Below are 10,551 nucleotides of genomic sequence, written 5' to 3'. Positions count from 1 at the left end.
GAATTTTATTCTTGTCGTTTATCTTTAATTTTAAAAGGGATTGTTGATTGTGTTTTATAAGTGCTTCAAATTTTATAAAAAAAATTTGAGCTCATATGATGATATCACAAGCTACCAAAATCATTGCTCTGATACTACTATAATGAAGTAAACTTGTCCATTTCTTCCCTATTTTTATTATTTATTTTCCCTCCTTTGTGTAATCTTTCAAAGTTTTTTTCTTGCAATAAGATTTTGTGATAGTCCATTGATGTTGTGTTAGTTGGGAATTATACATTTTGCATTTTGAAAGGTTATGTTCTTTAGATTTTAAAAGACATTTTAGTATATATATTATATCATATTTTTAATAATATATATTATAATATAGTAAATTATCTTTTTATTTTATTTTAATATTTATAGATTGATTATTAATATTGCCTTGATTTACATTAAGATTATTATTAATGTTTAATGTCATTTTTGTTATTTAACAATAGTAATGACATATTTAAATAATTTATATGTATTTAAAAACATACTTGTAATGTATACACTAATCAGAGCTCGTCCAAACCTACATTAATAAAATATTGTAAAAGAGATTAGATGTAAATTGTTAAGAGTGTGAAAACATAGTAAGAGGATTTGACAACACAACAAGAGCAATAGACAAGTAGACAACTCTAGATAGCTAACTAGATATAAGAGATAAATCTTCAGTTAGTCATTGGTTCAAACTGGATCTCTATGACTCAACTACAATTAAACTTGACTCTTGTTGTCAACAACTCAAACTTGAGTTGCTGCATGTGCAACTGGTCATTCATTACTCTAATAGAAAGTACCTAGTGCCTTCACACTTTAACTTTGTGCACATGTAGATCATGAATGATACATTAGATTTTGATGAGTTTTTGAGCTATTTTTGTATGTGAATAATTTCCTTAAAAATAGGATCTTAGCTTTTGGGTATCCACAAATCCTTCTATAAAGACCATCAAACATAGAGTGATAAAAAGTGGTAATTTCAAAGTGTCACTTGATACCCACTATTTTCTTTCACCAATAGTCACTCACTCAAAAATGTTAGTACTTGTGGCCAAATGACCTAGTAGTCATTAGGAAGTGTTCCAATCTTTCAAACTATTTTAGGTAGTCTCGATCAAAACTGCTTAGCCTAGTCGACCATGGGTTAAATGGTATCTAGACAGTTTCAATTGATAGTGGTGCACAAATGAGCAATCCAAAAAACCTAAAAATTACCAATTATTAATATATGTGTGATTGGATATTTGTATATTGGTTATCATTTTTGGGACTTCTTTAATATTATTAGTTAGGGAGTCAATATGACCAAAAGATTATGGTTATTGGACTCTTTCCCTATCTTCACACTGCTAAGATTTACTAAAATTCCACTTCTTTTTCTTTACTGCCTAATAACTTTAACTAGATCCCAATGTTGTAGAACTCATTTTATTCTATTATAAATAATAAAAAATTTACATTAAAATTAATTTTAAAAACTACAAATAAAAAATATAAAGTACAAAATACTTTTGGTAAAAGAATTTGTGATAAACAAAAACACAATGCACATACAAATAAACTACTATATTATCATTGTGTCATTGAAAAATACAAAATACTAATGAGGATCATATTCCAACCCACATGTTGGTCTATATAAAAGAGAAAAATGATGCCATTGGTCTCAATTAAATTGTTTACTTCTCTCATTTGTTCCACGGAAGAACCTCATCAAAACATTTTTCCAAATATGTAAAATTATTCATCATAAGAAAAAACAAGGCCATCTAATGCAATCATTTCCTTGAAGAGTACATAAAAAATATTTTCTATGGGCAATGGAATGTGATGAAAGTGACAAGAGGGGTCAAGATAGAACGTTGAAGTTTCAATGAATATTAGCATTGTACATTTTTTTAAAAAAATTTCTCTTTTATTGATCTATTTCTCCATCTAATGAACCTTCTTAGCTTTAATGTTATAGATTTCATCAAGACAAAAAAAAATTGCTTAAAGAAGAGTGTCTTCTCTAACAATCTCCACTATCAAAAATTGATAGCATAATATTAAAATTATTGTGGAGATAAATCATTTGAACTTTTAAAGGATTCCAAGTTAGTAACATAATTTATCTCAAGTCATTAGCTTTGATAGTTCCATCCATATGCCTTGTATGTTAAATCTCTCTCCTTATTAGGATGAATCTAATTATATAGGTAAATTTTGTAGTTTATGGATATTGTGATTCTTGAGGTATTTGAAGTGTTATTTTTAAAAATTAATATTACTAGCACCTAAACCAAATAGTGCAAGGTTTTAGTCCCGATGCAGGGGCACCTCCCGAAATTCCAAAAGGAACAAAAATGGACTTGAGTAGTTGAAGAACAGTTTGTAACCGTTAAAGATGATCTTTAAATAAATCATCTTATAATGTGATTAGGTCAGAGAATCGATAAGGGGGAAAAGATAATAGTTTGATAGAGAGTGCGTGAATAGAGGAAGTGCAAATGGCTCTCTGGCGGCAGCTAGAAAGCCATCCACTTTGTAATCTGCAGATAGTTATATGTAGTGAAAATATGTGTTTTTTTAATGGTGATTCAGTTTTCTTATCAATTCTTGTTACCATTATTATATTGTCATTATTATGATTGCTCTACATCAGATTGGTATCAAAGCTCAGAAGATTCTGAGCATGTAGATAGAAAGTGATCTACACCAGGCAGTATTGTGATTGTTTTGGATTCTTGGTATGAAGTTTGTGGTTGCAGATTGGTGTCGGTTTGCTCAGCTACAGGGAGTGGACATGAAGGTCTACCAAAGGTCATAGGAGATGGTCTTGTGTTTTGCCAATAGACTGGGGAGAGAGGTATGATGGCCTCCCAAGTGAGGGACAGAGGTTGTGATGCAGCATGGAGGAGTGGACTAAGTAATGAGAAGCACCATGGAGGCAACCAGCATAACTCCATAGATGGGAGTTGGTTGATAGTGAAAAGGAATCAACAAAGGTGTCAATGCAGTGATCTAAGTGACAAGGCCCATATTTGTCTTCCACCTCGTTTTCATGGGACATGGAAACATTTGAAGTCTGGCAGTATGATGCAAGGGCACCTCTCGAAATTCCATAAGGAACAAAAATGGACTTGAGTAGTTGAAGAATGATTTGTAACCGTCAAAGATGATCTTTAAATAAATCATCTCATAATGTGATCAGGACAGAGAATCGATAAGGGTGAAAAGATAATAGTTTGATAGAGAGTGCGTGAATGGAGGAAGTGCTGCCAGAGAGCCATCCACTTTGTAATCTGCAAATAGTTATATGTAGTGAAAATATGTGTTTTTTTTAATGGTGATTCAGTTTTCTTATCGATTCTTGTTACCATTATTTTATTGTGATTATTATGATTGCTCTGCATCAGATTGGTATTAGAGCTCAGAAGATTCTGAGCATGTAGATGGAAAGTGATCTACACCAAGCAGTATTGTGGTTGTTTTGGATTCTTGGTATGAAGTTTGTGGTTGCAGATTGGTGTCGGTTTGCTCAGCTACAGGGGGTGGACATGAAGGTCTACCAAAGGCCATAGGAGATGGTCTTGTGTTTCGCCAATAGACTGGGGAGAGAGGCATGATGGACTCCCAGGTGAGGGACAGAGGTTGTGATGCAGCGTGGAGGAGTGCACTGAGGAATGGGAAGCATCATTGAGTTGACCAGCATAACTCCATAGATGGGAGTTGGTTGATAGTGAAAAAGAATCAGTAGAGGCGTTGATGCAGTGATCCAAGTGACAAGGTCCATATTTGTCTTCCACCTCGTTTCCATGGGACATGGAAACATTTGAAGTCTGGCAGTATGATGCAGGGGCACCTCCCAAAATTCCAAAAGGAACAAAAACAGACTTGAGTAGTTGAAGAACGGTTTGTAACCGGTAAAGATGATCTTTAAATAAATCATCTCATAATGTGATCAGGACAGAGAATAGATAAGGGTGGAAAGATAATAGTTTGATAGAGAGTGCATGAATAGAAGAAGTGCAAATGGCTCTCTGGCTGCCACTTTGTAATCTGCAGATAGTTATATGTAGTGAAAATATGTGTTTTTTTATGGTGATTCAGTTTTTTTGTCGATTCTCGTTACCATTATTTTATTGTCATTATTATGATTGCTCCGCATCAGTATCGCACCACTCAAACTGTTTGCCGACAGATCTATGGAGGTCACGGTGGAGAGAATGTACTTGTACGCCCTTTCTGCACCCTTCACCGTGAGATAAACCTCTTCATTGTAGTATTCTCCGTATATCAACACAGTCGAAATGGAAGAACATAAGTTCTCACTCTTCATTGCTGTTAAGTTTGAAAGATGGGCTGGTATGGTACGCTGCAGCCCGTTCAATGCCAAGTCAAGAATTTGTAGATTCTGTAAGTAGCATACCTGTATTGGTATCTTTCCCTGCAAATCATTTGACCTCAAATCAAGTATCCTCAGCTTTGAAAGACTTCCTATCCACTCGGGAACTGATTACTGCTCAAATCCAGAATTTCTGTGTTGCTGCAGTTGTGTAGAGACAGGGGAATACGACCGTCAAGATTATTATCATTCATGTGTAGCACCTGGAGCTGGTTCAATTTGCCGAGCTCCACTGGAATATCTCCTTGTAGCTCATTGTTTCCCACATTTAATACTCTCAAGAAAGAGAAACCGCCAATGGCAGATGGCATGTTGCCAGAAAGTTCATTGCCGGAAAGATTCAGCACCTCCAAATGTTACCCTGTTTCGCAGATGCAAGAAGAAACTTGGCCTTCAATTTTATTGGATGCAAGTGATAAGACTCGTTATAAAGCTCCGGAGGTATTGGGCTGTCCAATTGATTATGCGCCAAAAGAATATTCTTCAACAGAGGCAGGTTCCATGGCCAGGAAAGATGTGTCCCATGAGCGTATTGTTTGAGCGATTCAGTATCTCCATACTATGTTAATTTTGCAGAAAGAGAGGAAAAGCGCCATCTAGCTTGCAGTGAGATAACTTCATCACCTGTAGTTGAAATGGAGTCTAGTTTGAGATCACGGCATTGAGGGATAATTAATTATTAGAAAGGTCAAGATATTTGAGGCTCTTCATGTTGGTAAAGTAAGACTCTGTGATTTCTCCACTTAGGTCATTGCTGGTGAGGATGATAGAGGTCAGTTCAGCCAAACGACCTAGAGAAATTGGAATAGGCCCTGTTAAACTATTGTAACTGAGGTCCAGTTCTCTAAGCTTGGGAAGTGGACCTAGCGAGTGAGGAATCTCTCCCTTGAGAAAGTTATCGTTGAGCTCTAGCTGAACCAGCGAAGACATGATTGAGAATGGAATGGAGCCCTGCAAGTAATTGCTTGCCATTTGGAAAAGCTTGAGGCTCTTCCACTGCCCTGCAAACATTTGAGAAATATTGGCAGATATTTCATTCGATCTTAAATAGACCCTTCTGATGTGAGGTAGATTTGAGAGCTCGAATGGAAGAGACCCATTGAGACTTGAGTCTGACATTTGTGAAGAGACTAAACTACTCATATTTGCTATCCAACGGGGAAACTCGGAATAAAAAAAGTTACCGTCCAGATGTAGAATTTCTAAGGATGTAAGATTCTGTAGAGGGGCGGGAACTGCGTCTGTGAGCCCACAATCCAACATCGTGAGGTTTTTAAGATGTGAAAGATGGAAACATGAACAAATTATACAGAAAGCCAATCGATTTATGTCAAAATTGAAGGATTTCCTTTGAGTTAGAGCCTTCATGACTGCAATCCGGCATTTTCCATTCTAACGAGACTCTACCACCGCAAAAAAACTTTTCCGACCTCAACTTTCGGAAGGCTGAACTTTCTCGCGGACGATGTGACGATTCCCGTCACGCTTCGGCACGCTTTGCCCAGTTAATAGCCTTCGGCTAGACTAGTTATTAATAATAGATTTAATTTAATTTTTTTATCTTATCTTTAAGATTTTATGATTTTATTTAATTTATTTGTGGATAAAAAATTAGATAGACTTTAACAGAAATGGAGTCAAAAAAAAATTAAAGAATAATTATATGAGAAATAATTATTTTGTATTTCTTTGTTGTCAGTTTTAAGAAGGTTTCTTTCTCCTTCTAAGCTGAACTGAATTATTTTGAGTTGATTGTAAAGAATGACAACCCTTAGTCTCTCATATAATCAATCTTATTGATTTCTACAATTTACAACTTATCCTACTGAAGTTTGAATTTTTTAATAAATAACCAAGTGTACAAACTTTATCACACGAATAAATCTTTCATTCAATCCTTAAAACTTTTGAAGGAAAAAAAATGTTAAGGAAATATATAGTTAAACTAAATAAGTGTACTTTAAATATTTTAACAGTACAATAATTTTTAATTCATTTTTTCAAATCAATTATCAGATTTTCTATATGATTTGAAATAAAAGAAAAAACTTCTTAAAACTGCAATAACAATAAATATTAATGTAAAATAAATAAGAAATAAAAAAAGATTTTAAATAATAATAAAAATGAATATTTAAAGATTTATGAATCTAAAACTCATTAGAATTTTATAATCATAAATATCATCCATGATATAAAATAATATTCTTTTAGCACCAATTAAAAAGTGCACATTTCTAGCCTAATCATTAAGTTGAAGATGACATGACCATACAATTTCCTAGCAATTTCTCTTATTAATATGAATTACATTAATAAATTTCTATGTTATTTCTCCGAAGATACCTAAAACTTCACCATTGGACAATGTTGATATTTAAACATATATGATTATTCATCGAAAGTAACCAAGCCGGCTAGAATTTGGCTCCATCTATATTAGACCTTTTTATTCCGCACCCCGCGGAGGTCAAGGTATCTACCAGTACTAATGTCCATGTAAGGACTTAACTATTCTACTATGTATATTTTATCACTCTTTTGGTTTACGCATGTCCATGTAAGGACTTAACTGTTGTTCTACAGTGTATATTTTATCGCTCTTTTGGTTTCTTTCAATTTTGTAAGGTAAATAATATCATTTGCACTTTTATCTTGTAAACTTTGGTGCACTTGCTCATTCAAAAAAATTATATAAGAAAATTTTGATTTATAAGATTTTTGAGGGAAGCAAGTGAATCCATTTCTATATGTGTGATATAGTATTTTTATAATGGCAAAAATGATTGGTAATTTTAATATTGAAAAGTTATGAATGTGGTCTATTATATAAATAGTAAGTTCACTTCAGTTCAAAAATAATCTAGTGGTTCTAAGAGAAACACTAACACGTGTCGCTTAGTGGCTTAGTACTTGCCTTTAACTAGTTTTTTATTTAAATCAATAAGAGGCCAAAACCAAGGTTTTAATTACTATTATTTGTTGTGATTAATTATTTTGGTTATTATTTAAGCTTGAGTAGATTCAAACCTAAGAAGCTCACAATTTACCATTGTGTCTCTTGCCTTGCCTTTAACTAGTATTAGTTTTTATTTTGATAGTAATTTTCATTGTAATTTTATTATATAGTTATTATATATATTAAAAAATATTTTTTACTTGTATAAATATGTTTCACAGATTATAATAGAATAATGATTCTATTGTTTCACACTAGTTTATAAATCAATAGTAATTATTATATTTACTATAATGGTGCTAGAGTTTTACAAATCAATATCGAATTCAAATATTTCTGATATATAGTTTTAGATTTTCCAATTTTATAAAAATTTAATATATTCTAATTCATTCAAAAATAAATAATAAGAAAAATACCACTTAGTGGAGTGCAGTGTACTTTTCATTGTAGTTTAGAAACGAAGAAATTATAATTAAGAGTTCTAGAGTATTTCACTAAATTAATTTAAGTACAATAAATATAAACCATAATTACAACTAATTTCTAGATTACCTAAACATATAGCACATCAATATCAAGACTATTAGATATTGGATTAAGTTCATAATTCAAATTAATATAATGGAGATAAAATAATATTAGATTGATCAAATAAAAAAAATGAGTGTAAATGTGAGATAAAATTAATAGCTAAAATATATAATTAATTTTAATAAATAAGATTAGTATGTTTAATACATTTAGATTTTGTTTGGTAATCATCCTAGAAATTTTTGCATTTTTTTAAAAATATGGAAGTTGCCTCCAAAAACATAATATTCAGTGAATATGGAAATAGCAATGGAGTTTGGGTCAAAATATAGTTTATAAAATATAATATTTTACAAAGCTACATTCTACATATAAATATAGACCCATCATCAAGTGGTTTCAAGATCACCACAAACTTTGCACTAAAGTAGTTTTTGATTACCACAAACCCATCACACTCTAGTTCTAATGACCACAAATCATCACTAGGGGGGGAATCATCACTCTAGGCCTTTAGTCTTTTGTGCCTATATCAAAATTTATTAATGATTCCAAATATAAAACAATCCATCTACTGAGATACATGGATGCCTACCTACTATACTCGTCAGTTGTATACGAATCATTTTTAGATACATGGTTCATAAAATGTGTTAAACCTAAAAGTTTTGGTGTGTCAAGCATAACCAATAATGCACCTCATACATTCACATAGCCCATTAAAAAATATTCACTAATTCAATCTTCATCACTTGGTTCAGGGATATCAATCCAAGAATCTTCTAATACATGACCACATCTTGACAGCATCATAGCCTTCACAATTGGATAAAAAAATTCTCATGACCAAACCAACACTTTCAATACAAACCAAAGTACACATTTAAGATAGACCTCATTGCACCATGACAACCAACTCATCATTAATCCAAACTATTTTTCACTTAGTGTGATCACAACCAACTTCAATAACTAATGTATAACATTAGACATGCATACTTCAAACACAAACACATAATAAAACACTTGTAATAGTAGAAGAATAACCTTTCACCTTCAAGTTTAGCTTCATTCTTTTCATTTTGCATTTTTTGGAAATCATCTTCTCTCTTAAGAATTGTGCATGCACTCTCTAGCACTCATATGCTTGCACAGAGGTTCTCTATAGACTACTAATGATCAATGGCAACCAACACTCCAAATCAACACTCCTTCAAAATTTTTGAGAACCTGCTATAACTACTATCAATCTTTGGATGATAGCATCATTTTCACACACCCACATGCAATAAATGCACCCATCAAAGTAATAAATTGATTTCTAGTTTTCCCTCTACTCACATAGAATAAAATAGTGCCAAAACCTAATTTCCACCTCCAGTTTGACTATAGCCTAAAACCCTACCAGTCCAGAATGGTACACTTCTCAATATTCCTTCAAACACATGGCTTGTATTCTCCATTGTGTAAATTGAGGTACTAAGTGGCTCAATCATCTCATTTATTGACAAAAGAGATTCCTCCATAGTTGTTATGCCTTTAAACACTCTTATGAGAACATAACACTTTCTCTGAATTCTTTTAGTAACAGATAGAAACTTCTTGATATTAATTTGATTGTGCACATGTAGATAAAACACTAATAAACATGATAGTAGTTTAGCTTCACACCATTATTCTCTATTTGCATTAAAACTCCACTATCTCTAAATTCTTGTAATTTGTTGAGCACTGTAACAAAAATTTTATATCTACTTTTCAAACAACACACTTGCTTAAAACTAAATCCACAATAGATCATAACACAAAATACACTTAACTAGAGCATATTGTCCAAAAATCCACTGAACATCAACTATCTCTTTGGCTCTAATACCAAGTTAAAAAATAAAGGCAATGCTCTGATACCAAGTTGAGAAACCCAAATATGGGCTCTATTGATCATAAGCCTTTATCATTCAATTTATAGAAGATCAAATATTAATCTCCACAGAAGTCACAAACTAGAGTTTGTTACAACATTAATGGTATGTAGGTCAAATAGTGATTTGGAATGTGGAAAGCATGGTGGTTGGTCTGTGCTGACCATATACAACATGGTCCATGCCAATAGTTTGTCGATAATTAAGTTACCTTGTTCATAGCTTTAAGATATTGTTTTTTTTGGTGTAAATAAGTATTTAATTATTACACTTACTTAAGTTTTACTTAGGTTAATGCATTATTTAATTATTTTGCATTATTTTATTGTTATTTTAGGTGAGACATTTAGGAGTGTGTAAACTCTCATTGAGTTATGCAACTCTAATTATGCACATGGTGTCTACAACATAGGAGTATGCATCATTCACTGAGTTGTCATGATGACAACACAGTTATCTGCACTCCTCATTTAGCACATGTTGTCTACACAATTGATTTGCATGCTACACCATTGTAGGCTTATCCTCACATCATCACACTTAATCTCGTGCTTAATGGAGGATAACCCATATCTAGTGGACATGTGCCTAGTTGTATGACATATCATGATTCTAACTTATATGCATTCTAGAAGCTCTCCTGAGGCCTTTATATTCAGGCACTCCTAGTGTACTCTCATGCAGTTATTGAATGAATATCGTCATTCTGATCATAC

At 32.6% G+C, this 10,551-nt stretch overlaps 1 pseudogene; it reads right to left on the bottom strand.

Annotated features, from left to right (window-relative positions):
• Positions 1-4,111: 4,111 nt before the first annotated feature.
• LOC149549605 (receptor-like protein 8) lies at positions 4,112-5,788 on the bottom strand (annotated as a pseudogene).
• Positions 5,789-10,551: the final 4,763 nt, after the last annotated feature.

The sequence above is a fragment of the Cupressus sempervirens genome, chromosome 7, assembly GCF_028749045.1.
Source record: "Cupressus sempervirens isolate cs-2001-9-10 chromosome 7, ASM2874904v1, whole genome shotgun sequence".
Classification (NCBI taxonomy): domain Eukaryota; kingdom Viridiplantae; phylum Streptophyta; class Pinopsida; order Cupressales; family Cupressaceae; genus Cupressus; species Cupressus sempervirens.
The sequence above is the reverse complement of the archived record's forward strand: the minus strand, read 5'-3'. Positions and strand labels throughout refer to the sequence as shown.